The 14,647-nt window shown below is 43.5% G+C and overlaps 1 long non-coding RNA gene across 1 annotated transcript in view; it reads left to right on the top strand.

Moving 5' to 3' along the window:
• Positions 1-13,127: 13,127 nt before the first annotated feature.
• LOC130455194 (uncharacterized) overlaps positions 13,128-14,647 on the top strand; it is a 2,234-nt gene continuing 714 nt past the window's right edge. The window contains exons 1-2 of the long non-coding RNA XR_008913157.1: positions 13,128-13,365; positions 13,603-13,829. This is a non-coding gene — a long non-coding RNA (uncharacterized LOC130455194). The remainder of the gene's footprint in view (positions 13,366-13,602; positions 13,830-14,647) is intronic.

The following is a 14,647-nucleotide window of genomic DNA, read 5'->3' as shown; positions in this document are numbered from 1 at the left end:
AAACATAACAAAACAAACTGGAATTAAGAAAATTATTGAACTAACAGATAAGACTAGGCGTTGAGGGGGACAGCACGAGAGAGAGGAAGAAATAAGATAGATAGAGGTTTGGTTACTTGAGAGGAACGAGGGAGGGAGGGAGGGAGGGAGGGAGGGAGGGAGGGAGGGAGAGATTGAGAGAGAGAGAGAGAGAGAGAGAGAGAGAGAGAGAGAGAGAGAGAGAGAGAGAGAGGGAGGGAGGGAGGGAGGGAAGAGATTTCGTCCGTGTAATGCTCTGAATGGGTCACTAGGTGGCAGCCGTGGATAAGATTACTTAAGATTACAGTGTCTTGGCGTCAGGAAGACTAGCCCTGCCCAGAAAGACACTCCTCCAAGTCTCCCTTCCTGCCCTTCCCCACACCCCACCTCTGGTTGCAGGTCTAGGCTGGAGCCACCTTGACACGTGGAGCCTAACACCACCTCCCCCCCCCCCCAACCCCAGCTCCCCTTCTCCACCTTAGGCTCCCTGGCCCTCAAGGGCTGGCGTGTGGGCGGTCCCCTGAGGCAAGTTGGGAGCCTGGTTGATGGCCCCAAACCTGGAAACAATAGGGGTCCGTGGGGATGGGGGTTTAGAGAAGTGGAGACCTCCCTCTGTTGTCCTTTCGGGAGAGACTTCTGGACTTGGGGGTGAAGGGAGGAAGGTGCCTGGAGTTTCCCCCCTCTTTTAGGAAAGGCCTTCTCGAAATTAAAGTAGGTGACAAGGAAACTGAAACCATCACTCTTTGCAGATGATATGATGGTATACTCAGGGAATCCTAGAAAATCAACTCAAAAGCTGGTGGAAGTAACCAATAAATAGCAGAGTTGCATGATATAAAGGAAGCCCACCTAAATCATCATCATTTCTATGTCTTTCCCACAAAAATCAGTACCAGGAGTTAGAAAAAGAAACTCCATTGAAAATCATTCTAGACAATATCAAATATTTGGGATTCCATCTGCCCAGACAAACACGGGAATGATATAGATGAATATAATTTCAAAACGGTTTCCACACAAATAAAAGTACATCTAAACCATTGGAAAAACAGTAATGGATCACGGGTAGGACAAGCTAACATAATAAAAAGGACAATCCTATTCAAATGAATTGACTTATTTAGTGGCATACCTATCTCACTGCCAAAAACTTTTTTTTTCCCCCCCTGAATTCCAAAAGAACGATAACAAAGTTCCTTTGGAAGAAGAAAAGTTCAAGAATATCAAGGGAATGATCAGGTGGGGTTTATACCAGGAATGCAAGGATGGTTCAATACTAGGAAAACCTTCCACATAATTGACCCTACTATCAAGGAGCAAACCCCCCAAAATCACATGATTATCTCAATAGACACAGAAAAAGCCTTTCACAAAAGACAACACCCATTCCTATTGAAAACACTAGAAAGTATAGGAATAGAAGTGTCTTTCCTAAAAAGAATAAAAAGTATCTATCTAAAACCATCAGCCAAACTATGGGAGAGGTGGTGGGAACGGGGTGGGGGGGTGGGGGTGGGGGGAGGAAAAGAAAATGAGCTTTGTTTCCAATGAGTAATGTTTGGAAATGACCAAATAAAATAATGCTTAAAGCGAAGGACGAGGACAACAACAACAACAACAACAAAACAAACAAACAACCCATCAGCCAACATCATCTGCAATGGGGATAAACGAGATGCATTCCCAATAAGATCAGGAGTGAAGCAAGGATGCCCATCATCACCGCTATGGTTTAACATTGGACTAGAAACACTAGCAGTAGCAATTAGAGGAGAAAAAGCAATTGGAGGTATTAAAATTGGCAATGAAGAGACCAAGCTATCACTCTTTGCGGGTGATATGATGGTCTCCTTCAAGAATCCGAGAGATTCAACCAAAAAGCTAATTGAAATAATCAACAACTTTATCCAAGTTGCAGGATACAAAATAAACCCACATAAGTCATCAGCTTTGCTATATATCTCCAACACAGCTCAGCAGCAAAAACTAGAAAGAGAAATCCCATTCAAAATCACCTTAGACAAAATAAAATACCTAGGAATCTATCTCCCGAGACAAACACAGGAACTATATGAACACGACTACAAAACACTCTCCACACCACTAAAACTAGACTTGAACAATTGGAAAAACATTCACTGCTCATGCATAGGATGAGCCAATATAATAAAAATGACCATCCTACCCAAACTGATTCATCTATTTAGCGCCATACCCATCGAACTCCCAAAATATTTCTTGACTGATTTAGAAAAAACCATAACAAAATTCATTTGGAATAACAAAAGATCAAGGATATCCAGGGAAATCATGAAAGAAAACACATATGATGGGGGCCTTGCAGTCCCAGACCTTCAACTATATTACAAAGCAGCAGTCATCAAAACAATTTGGTACTGGCTAAGTAACAGAAAGGAAGATCGGTGGAATAGACTTGGGGTAAGTGACCTGAGCAAGACAGTCTATGACAAACCCAAAGACCCCAGTTTGGGGGACCACAATCCACTATTTAATTAAAAAAAACTGCTGGGAAAACTGGAAGACAGTGTGGGAGAGATTAGGTTTGGATCAACCCCTCACACCCTACACCAAGATAAATTCAAAATGGGTGAGTGACTTAAACAGAAAGAAGGAAACCATAAGTAAATTGGGTAAACACAGACTAGTACACATGTCAAACCTTTGGGAGGGGAAAGGCTTTAAAACCAAGCAAAACATAGAAAGAATCACAAAATGTAAAATAAATAATTTTGACCACATCAAACTAAAAAGCTTCTGTACAAACAAAACCAATGTAACTAAAATCAGAAGGGAAACAACAAATGGGGGGGGGGGGGAATCTTCAGAGAAACCTCTGACAAAGGTTTAATGACTCAAATTTATAAAGAGCTAAATCAATTGTACGAAAAATCAAGCCATTCTCCAATTGATAAATGGGCAAGGGACACGGATAGGCAGTTCTCAGATAAAGAAATCAAAACTATTAATAAGCACATGAAGAAGTGTTCTAAACCTCTTATAATCAGAGAGATGCAAATCAAAAGAACTCTGAGGTGTCACCTCACACCAAGCAGACTGGCTAGCATGACAGCAAAGGAAAGTCATGAATTCGCTGGAGGAGAGGTGGAAAAGTAGGGACACATTCATTCATTCATTCATTGCTGGTGGAGTTGTGAACTGATCCAACCATTCTGGAGGGCAATTTGGAACTATGCCCAAAGGACGACAAAAGAATATCTACCCTTTGATCCAGCCATAGCACTGCTGGGTCTGTACCCCAAAGAGATAACGGACAAAAAGACTTGTACAAAAATATTCATAGCTGTGCTCTTTGTGGTGGCCCAAAACTGGAAAACGAGGGGATGCCCATCAATTGGGGAAATAAAACATTATTTAAAAAAAAAAATCCTAGAGGATCATCTGAAAAGCTATTGGAAACAATCAACAACTTTATCGAAGTTGCAGGATGAGAAATAAACCCACATAAGTCATCAATCAGCATTTCTATATATCTCCAACACATCTCAGCAGCAGGAATTAGAAAGAGAAATTCTCTTCAAAATCACCCTCGACAATATAAAATGCTTAGGAATCCATCTGCTGAGAGAGAAACACAGGAACTATATGAACACAACTACAAAACACTTTCCACACAACTAAAACTAGATCTGAGCTATTGGAAAAGCATTAACCGCTCGTGGGTAGGACAAGCTAAGCTAATAAAAATGACCATCCTACCCAAACTTATCTATTTATTTAGTGCCATACCCATCAAAAACAAACAAACAAACAAACAAACAAAACTGTTTAACTGAAATAGAAGAAACTATAACAAAGTTTATTTGGAAGAAGGAAAGATAAGGAATATCCAGTGAAATAATGGGGGGGGGGGGGAGGGTAGATGCAAAGGAAGGTTGGCCTCACAGTCCCAGATCACAAACTATACTATGAAGCAGTGGTCATCCAAACAATTTGGTACTGAAGAAGAGACAGAAAGGAGGATCCGTGGAATAGACTTGGGGTAAGTGACCTGAGCAAGACAGTCTATGACAAACCCAAAGACCCCAGTTTGGGGGACCACAATCCACTATTTAATTAAAAAAAACTGCTGGGAAAACTGGAAGACAGTGTGGGAGAGATTAGGTTTGGATCAACCCCTCACACCCTACACCAAGATAAATTCAAAATGGGTGAGTGACTTAAACAGAAAGAAGGAAACCATAAGTAAATTGGGTAAACACAGACTAGTACACATGTCAGACCTTTGGGAGGGGAAAGGCTTTAAAACCAAGCAAGACATAGAAAGAATCACAAAATGTAAAATAAATAATTTTGACCACATCAAACTAAAAAGCTTCTGTACAAACAAAACCAATGTAACTAAAATCAGAAGGGAAACAACAAATTGGGAAAAAATCTTCAGAGAAACCTCTGACAAAGGTTTAATGACTCATATTTATAATGAGCTAAATCAATTGTACAAAAAATCAAGCCATTCTCCAATTGATAAATGGGCAAGGGAAATGGATAGGCAGTTCTCAGATAAAGAAATCAAAACTATTAACAAGGACATGAAGAAGTGCTCTACATCTCTTATAATCAGAGAGATGCAAATCAAAACAACTCTGAGGTATCACCTCACACCTAGCAGATTGGCTAACATAACAGCAAAGGAAAGTCATGAATGCTGGAGGGGATGTGGCAAAGTAGGGACATTCATTCATTGCTGGTGGAGCTGTGAACTGATCCAACCATTCTGGAGGGCAATCTGGAACTATGCCCAAAGGGTGCTAAAAGAATATCTACCCTTTGACCCAGCCATAGCACTGCTGGGTCTGTACCCCAAAGAGATAACGGACACAAAGACTTGTACAAAAATATTCATAGCTGCGCTCTTTGTGGTGGCCCAAAACTGGAAAACGAGGGGATGCCCATCAATTGGGGGAATGGCTGAACAAACTGTGGTATATGTTCGTGATGGAATACTATTGTGCTAAAAGGAATAACAAAGTGGAGGAGTTCCATGGAGACTGGAACAACCTCCAGGAAGTGATGCAGAGCGAGAGGAGCAGAACCAGGAGAACACTGTACACAGAGACTAATACACTGTGGTATAATCGAACGTAATGGACTTCTCCATTAGTGGCGGTGTAATGTCCCTGAACAACTTGCAGGGATCCAGGAGAAAAAAACACCATTCATAAGCAAAGGATAAACTATGGGAGTGGAAACACCGAGAAAAAGCAACTGCCTGAATACAGCGGTTGAGGGGACATGACAGAGGATAGACTCTAAATGAACACTCTAATGCAAATACTATCAACAAAGCAATGGGTTCAAATCAAGAAAACATCTAATGCCCAGTGGACTTACGCGTCGGCTATGGGGGGGGGAGGAGGAAAAGAAAATGAGCTATGTCTTTAACGAATAATGCTTGGAAATGATCAAATAAAATATATTTTACAAAACAAAAAACAACAACAAAAAAAAAGAAAAGAAAAGAAAAAAGAAAAAAGAAAAAGAAAAATAGAAATCCTGAGAACAGGGGCAGAAAATCCTGTGTCTATGTAACAGGGAAAATCAAGTCATGAAATGACAATAATTTTTTTAAACATTATTTTATTCGGTCCTTTCCAAACATTATTCATTGGAGACAAAGATCATTTTCTTTTCCTCCCCCCCCCCCCCCCACCTCTCCCCTAGCCGACGCGCGATTCCACTGGGTATCACATGTGTTCTCGATTCGTACCCATTTCCATGTTGGTATTTGCATTAGAGTGTTCATTTAGAGTCTCTCCTCAGTCATATCCCCTCAGCCCCTGTAGTGTTTTTACTCCCACAGTTTGTCCTCTGCTTGTGGATAGTGTTTTTTTCTCCTAGGTCCCTGCAGATCGTTCAGGGACAACGCAGCGACACCAATGGACAATTCCATGACGTCCGACTGTACCACAGCGTATCGGTCTCTGTGTACAATGTTTTCCTGGTTCTGCTCCTTTCGCTCCGCATCACTTCCTGGAGGTCGTTCCAGACAATAATTTTTAAAATGGAAAGAGAAGTCCTTCTTTCAAGTGGTCCTTTTTTCGAGTGGGGGGGTGGGCATGAGGTAGCATCACATAAAGCTGAAGGTCTTGGGTTTACCTTCTAGCTTTGCCTTCTCTCGTGTGTATTTTCTTTCCCTACAGTTTCTTTTTCAGTATTGTTATTCCTTCACTTCCTTTCCTAGTGCTGAAGGAAGGGGAAGGGGGGGGGGGGGGCGGCGAGCGAGGTGACTGGCTCAAGACTTCATCCAGTACATGTGGAGATCACTCAATGGCTCAGTGTGTTATGGGCACGGAAAGGATACCCTTTGGGGTTCGGGAAGGATGCCTCTGGCAAGCATGCAATGACTCCAAAACTTAGCTTAAAAACAAAAAGAGATTTATTAATTTAGAAAGTCATGTTGAGAGTGGCCAGGAGGAAAGCAAGGTAGAACAGCAAGATGGGGAGCAGTTCCCTGGGAGGACAGCATGAAAGGAAAGGCTGTTCCCCCAAAGAGGACAGCACGGATGGAGAGGCTGTCCCCCAGACGACATCAGTTCTGGGGATTTTATACATTCTTCACAACAGTTAGTCACTCAGGCATGAGGTGGGGTGATCGTACTGGGGTCTGCCTGGGGACATAAAGATTCCTTAGTTTTAGGGGACAAACAGATGTCCGATAGGATCGAGGTGTGGTCTGAAGGTGCATCTTTCTGACCATCTAGAGGATGATCAAAGGTGGGGTCATCGGGTGTTTTTAGGCTCAGAGTTAGAAAACAACAAGGGAGTTCCCTTGACAATAGTTCGCCTGGGTTTCTGGGGTACAGTGCCCATGTCAAGTGGTTTTTGGTTTTCACGCTGATGATAGCTCTCCTTAAGAGGGTGGCTCGGATTGTCTTCCACAGTCCGGGAGCTCATTGCTCGGCCAGGCTCCGATACCAATGGGACCTGGGCCGCCCCTGGGAAGCGGGCCACAGGAAGAGCCAGGCAGCTGCTCCATTGTCTGCCACCTCGGTCCTAGGCCTTCCAGGCCTGAGGGGAGTGGTGTTGGATGGGGGAAGGGATGGGAGGTGATATATGTGTGTGTGTGTGTGTGTGTGTGTGTGTGTGTGTGTGTGTGTGTCTGTGTGTCTGTGTCTATCTGTCTGTCTGTCTCTGTCTCTGTCTCTGTCTCTGTCTCTGTCTCTGTCTCTGTCTCTGTCTCTGTGTCTGTGTCTGTGTGTGCTAAGGACACTGATGAGGTGGATGAGAAAGACTTCCCTACCTTCTCTCTGGGCCTTCTTCCTGATGTGTTCCCCGCCCCCACCCCCACCCAGCGAACCCTCTGCCCCACCCCCTTCTCCTTCTCCTTCTCCTTCTCCTTCCCTTCTTTGCCCTTGCCGGCCAGCCAAAGGAGGAGTGGGGGTGGGGTGGGGCAGAGGAAGTAGCCAATGCCCTGAGGGGGTTTCTTCTCTTTCTGTGCTCACCAGTAATTGCTACTCGGTTAGCCTAGGGTGGGCCTTGGAATGTTGGGCTAACTCAGGAAGAGAAAAAGCTGGGTGGGGTTTTAACTGAGACTGATGGCTTTGTTTTTCTTCCTAGGTTCGCCAAAAAAGCAAGAAGGCAGGCAGGCAGGCAGGCAGGCAGGCAGGCAGGCAGGCAGGCAGGCAGGCAGGCAGGCACATTGGCTGGGGGGGGGGGAGGGGGAGGAAGGGGAACTGTTGCTATTTCCCTAGGAAAACATCCTCAGGTGCTGAGAGGTCAGAGTTCTAGGCCTCACAAGCAACAGTCCCTCCTGCAGTACTCCTTTTTTTCTCTCCCCATGTGCTTCAATCCCTTTCGCATGGAAGAAACGATGGGGGGGGGGGGGGGGTCCCGCGGTAGAGGCGGCGGGGTTGTGGGGTGGCAGAACGGAGAAATGCATATTTAGGGTTAGGAAGGGAAATGAAGGCAGGATTAGGGTTAGGGTTAGGGTTAGGATTAGGTTAGAGTTAGAGAGAGAAACGAATTTAGGGTTAGGGCAGGGATAGACCTGTGTAACCTTAGGGAGAGAGGAGATCGGAAGGCTAGTCCAATCAAACATCAGCCAAAAAAGAAACATGTAGGTGAATATGCTGTAAGCATTTCATTTTAGGATGTAATGCATTTTGCTACTCATAGCAATGTAGTTATCCAGGATATCCCTGAGTGATTTATGAGAAAGAATGCGATCCGTATGGAGAGAAAGGACTGTGGGAGGAATAAACGCAGAAAAGTATTATCTCTTCCTAGAGAAGGAGCTGTTGTAAAATCCAGTGTGCAGCTTCGGGTTTTTTGTTGGTTGGTTGGTTGTTTGTTTTTTTTTGTTTTGTTTTGTTTTTTGTTTTTAATAAGAGCATTCAGTTACAAAAACGAAACCTACAGAAAGATGGTTTTGTGTGATAATGTGTGCAAAACTCAGATTGCATTTGTTGCAACTGGGAGTGGGGAGGAGAAAGGAGGGATACAACACGAATCATACAAGTTCTGAAAACTTATGCGGAATTTTCTCATTCCAAGGAAGACAAAACAGTAAGATCTTGATTTTAAATAATAAACAATTTAGTAGAAAAAATTTTTAAAAATGAATGAAGGAACTGAACAGACGGATGGACAAATAAACATACAAAAGAACCATTAATCGAGCAATTGATCGATCAATGAATCAATCTAATCAATCTAATTAATTAATCCATTAATTAATTAATTAATTAATTAATTCCTAAAGATTAGAAAAGAAAAGAAAAGAAAAGAAAAAGAAATGATTCTCCATCCCCCTGAAGGCTACCAGGGCAGTGTGGAAGAAGAGGTTCCTAGGGATAGGTCAACACTCGGTGAGGAAAGGTCCTTCATGTACAAAAGATGGGGTATGGGGTATCTCTGCCTTCCGGGTAAGGAGGAGATCCAGAGCCCTTCATTGGCAAGGCCTAGAAACCTCAACCTTGAAATCCAGGTGGATCTTGCAGTGCTTATCTTCCCCCCTCCTCCCCCAGAACGAAAACACCCACACCCACACCCACACCCACAGAGAGAGAGAGAGAGAGAGAGAGAGAGAGAGAGAGAGAGAGAGAGAGAGAGAGAGAGCCAGGACTGTGGTCTCAGGAAACCTTGGAGCCTACCTTATTCATGTCCTAAGACCCAGTCACATCCAAGAAAGCCACAAATGAGATGATAGGAAATCAGTGGAATTCAGAAGTAGTGAGAGGTGAAAATAAAATGAAGTCCAATAAAATCTAGAACTGAACGAACCGAAGGAAGGAAGGAAGGAAGGAAGGAAGGAAGGAAGGAAGGAAGGAAGGAAGGAAGGAAGGAAGGAAGGAAGGAAGGAAGGAACAAATAAATAAATAAATAAATGAATGAATGAATGATAGATAAATAATAAACAAACAAAGGAACGAAGGAACAAATCAATAAAAAATAAAAAATAAAAAGATACATAGATACATAGACAGACAGACAGGCAGACAGAGAAAGGAACAAACGAATAAACAAACAAATGAACAAATAAATAAATAAATAAATAAATAAATGAATGAATGAATGAATGAATGAATGAATGAATGAATGAATGAATAAATAAGTAAATGAATGAATGAATGAATGAATGAATGAATGAATGAATGAATGAATGAATAACTGAACGGGCAGACGAAGTCCTTTTTTTTTAACAAAAAACTTGGCTTAAAGACACAGCTGCTAGAACACGTGAGTATAAAAAACTTTTTCTCTTTTCTCCTTAAGTTAAATTGGAATCAGCAGTTTTTTTTTCTTTTTCTTCCCTTTAATCTTAAGGGACAGCTGGGTAGCTCAGCGGATTGAGAGCCAGGCCTAGAGACAGAAGGTCCTGGGTTCAAATCGGACCTCAGATACTTCCCAGCTGTGTGACTCTGATATAGACAGAAAACAGCTGTCTTAAATCTCGGCAACAGGACCCTAAAGTCCTGGCTGGAAGAACTGTTTCTAAATATCCTTTCCCTTAAGGAACAACTTCCTGGATTAGGGGGGAAAAAAAAAAAACCCTGTGGAAAGTTTGTTGCTTTGCCCGGCTCCCCACGTGTTTTGTGAAATTACAAAATATATATATATAAAAATGAGTACTACATTCGTTGACAATTACATGGCAGCTGAAGAAGTAGGGGCATTGAGGAATGAAGGATACCTCCAAATTTTTATATTAATAGGTACTGTCATTTTTGTACTCCTCAATACTATATTTAGAGATGAAAAAATAAAAAATATTGAGGATAAAATAAAACAAAATGAGGATAAAATAAAACAAAATGAGGATAAAATAGGAAATATTGAGAATAAAATAGAAAAGCTTGAGGATAAAATAGGAAATATTGAGAATAAAATAGGAAATATTGAGGATAAAATGGGAAATATGGAAGATAAAATAGGAAAAATTGAGGATAAAATGCAAGTCCAATTAGAAGATGTAAAAAGTTTCTTACAGGATCAATTGGCAAACAACCACTCTAACAGAAACAGACCTGTTTCTGAACCTTTGAATGAGGAAATTTCCTTCCCTGAAATACAGATGCAAAACACCTTCCCTATAGCCCAGTTAACAGACTGCTTCTCTCGTGTAGTGCAAATCTTGTCTGAATTTAATCCCCAAAACCCTTCCCCTGCAATCCCAGTTTCTCACGTTCCTTCTCCTACAGAAAACCAAATTCCAATGCAAGGGAGATCTTGTCCTCCTAGAGAAACCTGTCCTTGTCAAACTGACCCACAGGTGCAAAATTCAACTAGAGGCCTGTTTCCTCTAAGAGAAGTACCTGAAATAGGACGAAATGGGGATGTGGTAACTTTAAGACATAGGATACCGTTTTTACTCCCCAAGAAATAAATGAATTTACACGAAATATCCCCACATATGAACAAGATCCTTTTCTAGTAACAAAAAAGATGGGAGACATATTTTTTTCAGTATAATCCGTCTCACAAGGACGTTGAGAGCTTACTCCAGGCTTTTTTAAGTGAACGTGAAAAAAATAAAATAATCGCTCATGTCAACAAAACCCGGGGGCTTAATGCAGCACATTGGCCATCTCAGGATCCCGAATGGGACTATAATAATCCTGAGGATTATCTACAACTATACCGTTGTAGAGGGGCCATCCTCACGGCCGGCCATGAAGGAATGTGCAGACAGTACAGATAAGTGGACGGAACTGGAAAAAATTAAGCAAAAGGAAGACGAAACACCCTTCAGATTTATGGACAGAACTATCGAGTTTGGGGACAGATACTTAGATTGGGACTTAACTAAAGAGAATAGTTTAAGACAAGTTAGAAGAATCTTTGTAAACAATTCTTGCAAAGTAATTAAAAATTATTTTAAAACACAATGCCCAAGGTGGTCAGATATGGACCTTGAAGAATTGCGAAAAACAGCTATATATGTTTTAAAGGGAAACAAGGAAAAGGAGGAAGAAAATAAAGATGACATGGAGGAAATGAAGAAAAAAATAAGATATTTAATAGATAGGATAACTAAATTAGAAAGCGGGCATGATAATGAACCAACGACAATCGCCCCTCTCCAGAAATCCAATGATCAATCCATTACTTGCCACTTCTGTAAGAAGAAGGGCCACAAAATGATGGAATGTAGAACCTTTCTTAAGATGTTTGGAAGGAATACACAGTTTAATAATAGTTTTAGAAAGAATAACTATAGAAATCATGATAATGGTTATGGACACCAGAATTCTAGAAATTATAATAATGACTATGGAAATAACTATAATGAATATAGAAATAAGAACTTTAGAAACCAGAATTATAGAAATAGGAATTGGGAAATTAATGAAAATGCTCAAATTGAAGAAAATTTTAATGATAATACTCAACAATATATGAGAAATGGCGCTCGTCCAAAAATTACTCGAGGTACTAATGACCCTCAGAGAGGGGCCCTTCAGGGGGGGTGCCCAAGGAATATCCCAAACACAATGATGGTGCCCGGGGGGGGGGGGGGGTCTGGGGTACAGGAATCAGAGGATACAACCTTTGATTTCCCAGACCCTGATGTCCTACTACCCGTTGTCCCTATCCACTGCCCTCCCCATACTAATGAACCCCATGTTACCTTAAAGGTGGGTAACACCTATTATGATTGTCTATTAGACACCGGAGCTTCCTGGTCTGTATTAAAGAGAACACCTGATTTACAATGTTATTCTATTGGCTCAGAGAATGTAATGGACAAACGAACGGCTGGCCGGCCCGGCCGGCCAACCAACCGACCGACCGACCGACCGACCGACCGACCGACCGACCAACCGACCCACAGATCGGACTGAGTAATAAATAAACATTGGGTGGCAAAGGATTTGAAAAAGAAAGGGTGGCCTCCCCATTGTGGAATGAATGACCGAATAAAGAATTAGTCCTGTTATCTCATGGTGATGGAATACTATTGTGCTCAAAGGAATAATGAACTGGAAGAATTCCAAGGGAACCAGAAAGAGCCTCCGGGAACTGATGCCTAGGGAAGGGAGCAGAATGAGGAGGACGTTTTAAGCAGAGACAGAAACACTGTGGCGCCATCTAATGACTTCTCTGCTAGCAGCAGGTTGGTTTGAAAGGATCACTGTATGGCAAAGAGCAATAATCGGGAAATAATAGGTTTTGAAGAAATGATACATGCAAAACAATCCAGTGGAATTGCTTGTTGGCTCTGGGAGGGGGTGGTGGAGGGAAAGAACATGAATCATGTCGCTATGGAGAAATGCCCTTCCTCAATTAAAAAATTCCTCCATCCATCCATCCATCCATTCATCCATCCATCCATCCATCCATCCATCCATCCATCCATCCATCGATGGATCGATCAATCAATCTGAAAAGAAATAGAAGTAGGGAAAAGAAAGAAATAAAAAGCAGAAAGCAGAAAGTCGGAGAAAACAAAGGAGAAAGCTCTAGAAAAGTCAGGGGAGAAGTCAAGCAGTGCTGGGATGAAATAAAGAAGAAGGGGAGGGGGGAAGTGTAGGTGAGGAGGGACCTCTAGGGAAGGGCTGCTGCTACTGCAGTAGCAGCGGGGGTGGGGTCAGGTGGGGTGGGGTGGGGTGGGGTGGGGTGGGGGTGGGGTTTCTACGGGCAGGGGAAGGAGCACCAGCAGATAAACAGAGGCAGAAGCCCTGGGTCCCAGGGACAGCGTCAGGTGACCAGCTTTCTCTAGCAGCAGGTCCTCCGGACTCATGTACAGAACCAAGAGGGAAGAGGGAAACTTCCATTGTTTCATCAGGCCCTGCCGGCTCCCAAAAGGAGGACAGAAGTTGGGAAGGAACACTTTGCACGGGAATGGCACATTCGGGCTCCTCGGTTGGATTGAACAGGAAACCACTGGGCACAGGCATCTTGGAGAAGCGCCGGGGGGGGGGGGGGGGGGGGGGTTGGTTGTCGAACGGCGAGACGACACTGGAGGGTAGCGAGTGTGGATTGTGGAGGGGGAAGAGGAGGGGAGGGGAGGGATGGGGATGGTAGATGGGGGCGCGGGCGCGGGCGCGGGCGCGGGCGCGGGCACGGGCGCGGGCGGGCCAACTATCTAAATGATTTCAGGAAAGACGGTTGCCTTGAAATGCCCCGTCCTGTGTCGAGGGGAGACAGAGAAAGACAAGGCGGAGGAGCCCCAACTCCCAGGAAGCAAGAGGCTCCAAGCCTTCACCAAGCACCAAGCACGGCAGGGCACAACCCACGGGCGGGGGACAGATCTTCCCCAGCTTGGAGGCTCACACATCCCTGGGTGAGGAGACAGGAGCGAACTTTCTCGAATCTGGTATCTCACAGTAAGTAAGCAAGCCCATGGATGGATGGATGGATGGATGGATGGATGGATGGATGGATGGATGGATGGATGGATGGCAGGGTCCAGGTGCTCAGTTCTTTGTTGGAAAGCTGCCTGCATCATGCCAGAGGGAGGGAGACAAGGTATGTCCCTCTCTGAGGATAAGTAAAGAGGGCAAGCGGCAACATTCTTTTCAAAGAGAGCCTGGAGGCCCTCCTGGCCTGGCCACCTTGCACTGCTATCTCCCTAGCTGGATCCATTTTTGCGTGGGTCTCGTCTCGGTCACAAGGGGAGGCCCAACCCATCCTTTTAGAGAGTTTGTCCTAGGACCATATAGAAGTCATCAAATAATAATAGTAGTAACAATGCTAATAAGAAATCATTGCTACTATTTGTTTTTGGTTGGCAATTTAAATAAATGTAAACACACCCCACAGAAGAACACCCCTCCGGATTTTTTAAAAGATGAGATTTTGTGTGTGTGTGTGTGTGGGGGGGGGGGGTTGCTGTGGCACCAGGGGACGGGGACACAGTCGGCCAGGAGAGAACCTAGGTTACCCTTTGAGTCGCTAAAACTTGGGCAAATTCTAGCTCCCAATGTCAGGGTTCCAGGTCGGTGGCTGGCTAGGAGTCAGTAACACAGGGAGGGGAGGGTCCGTTTGGCTGAGGAGTTCTGCAATGCTTCGGACCCCAAACGGTTTGGGCAAGGAAGAACTGACAGCAATAGGATTGCTGGAGGTCTCCAAAAGACAGTCATTAACTTTACCCAAAAAGGAAAAAAAAAAATTTAAGGGGGGGGGGGGGAGGTGGGGAGAAGCG

Source organism: Monodelphis domestica, chromosome 6, assembly GCF_027887165.1.
Source record: "Monodelphis domestica isolate mMonDom1 chromosome 6, mMonDom1.pri, whole genome shotgun sequence".
Classification (NCBI taxonomy): domain Eukaryota; kingdom Metazoa; phylum Chordata; class Mammalia; order Didelphimorphia; family Didelphidae; genus Monodelphis; species Monodelphis domestica.
This window is presented reverse-complemented; position numbering and strand designations above follow the sequence as displayed.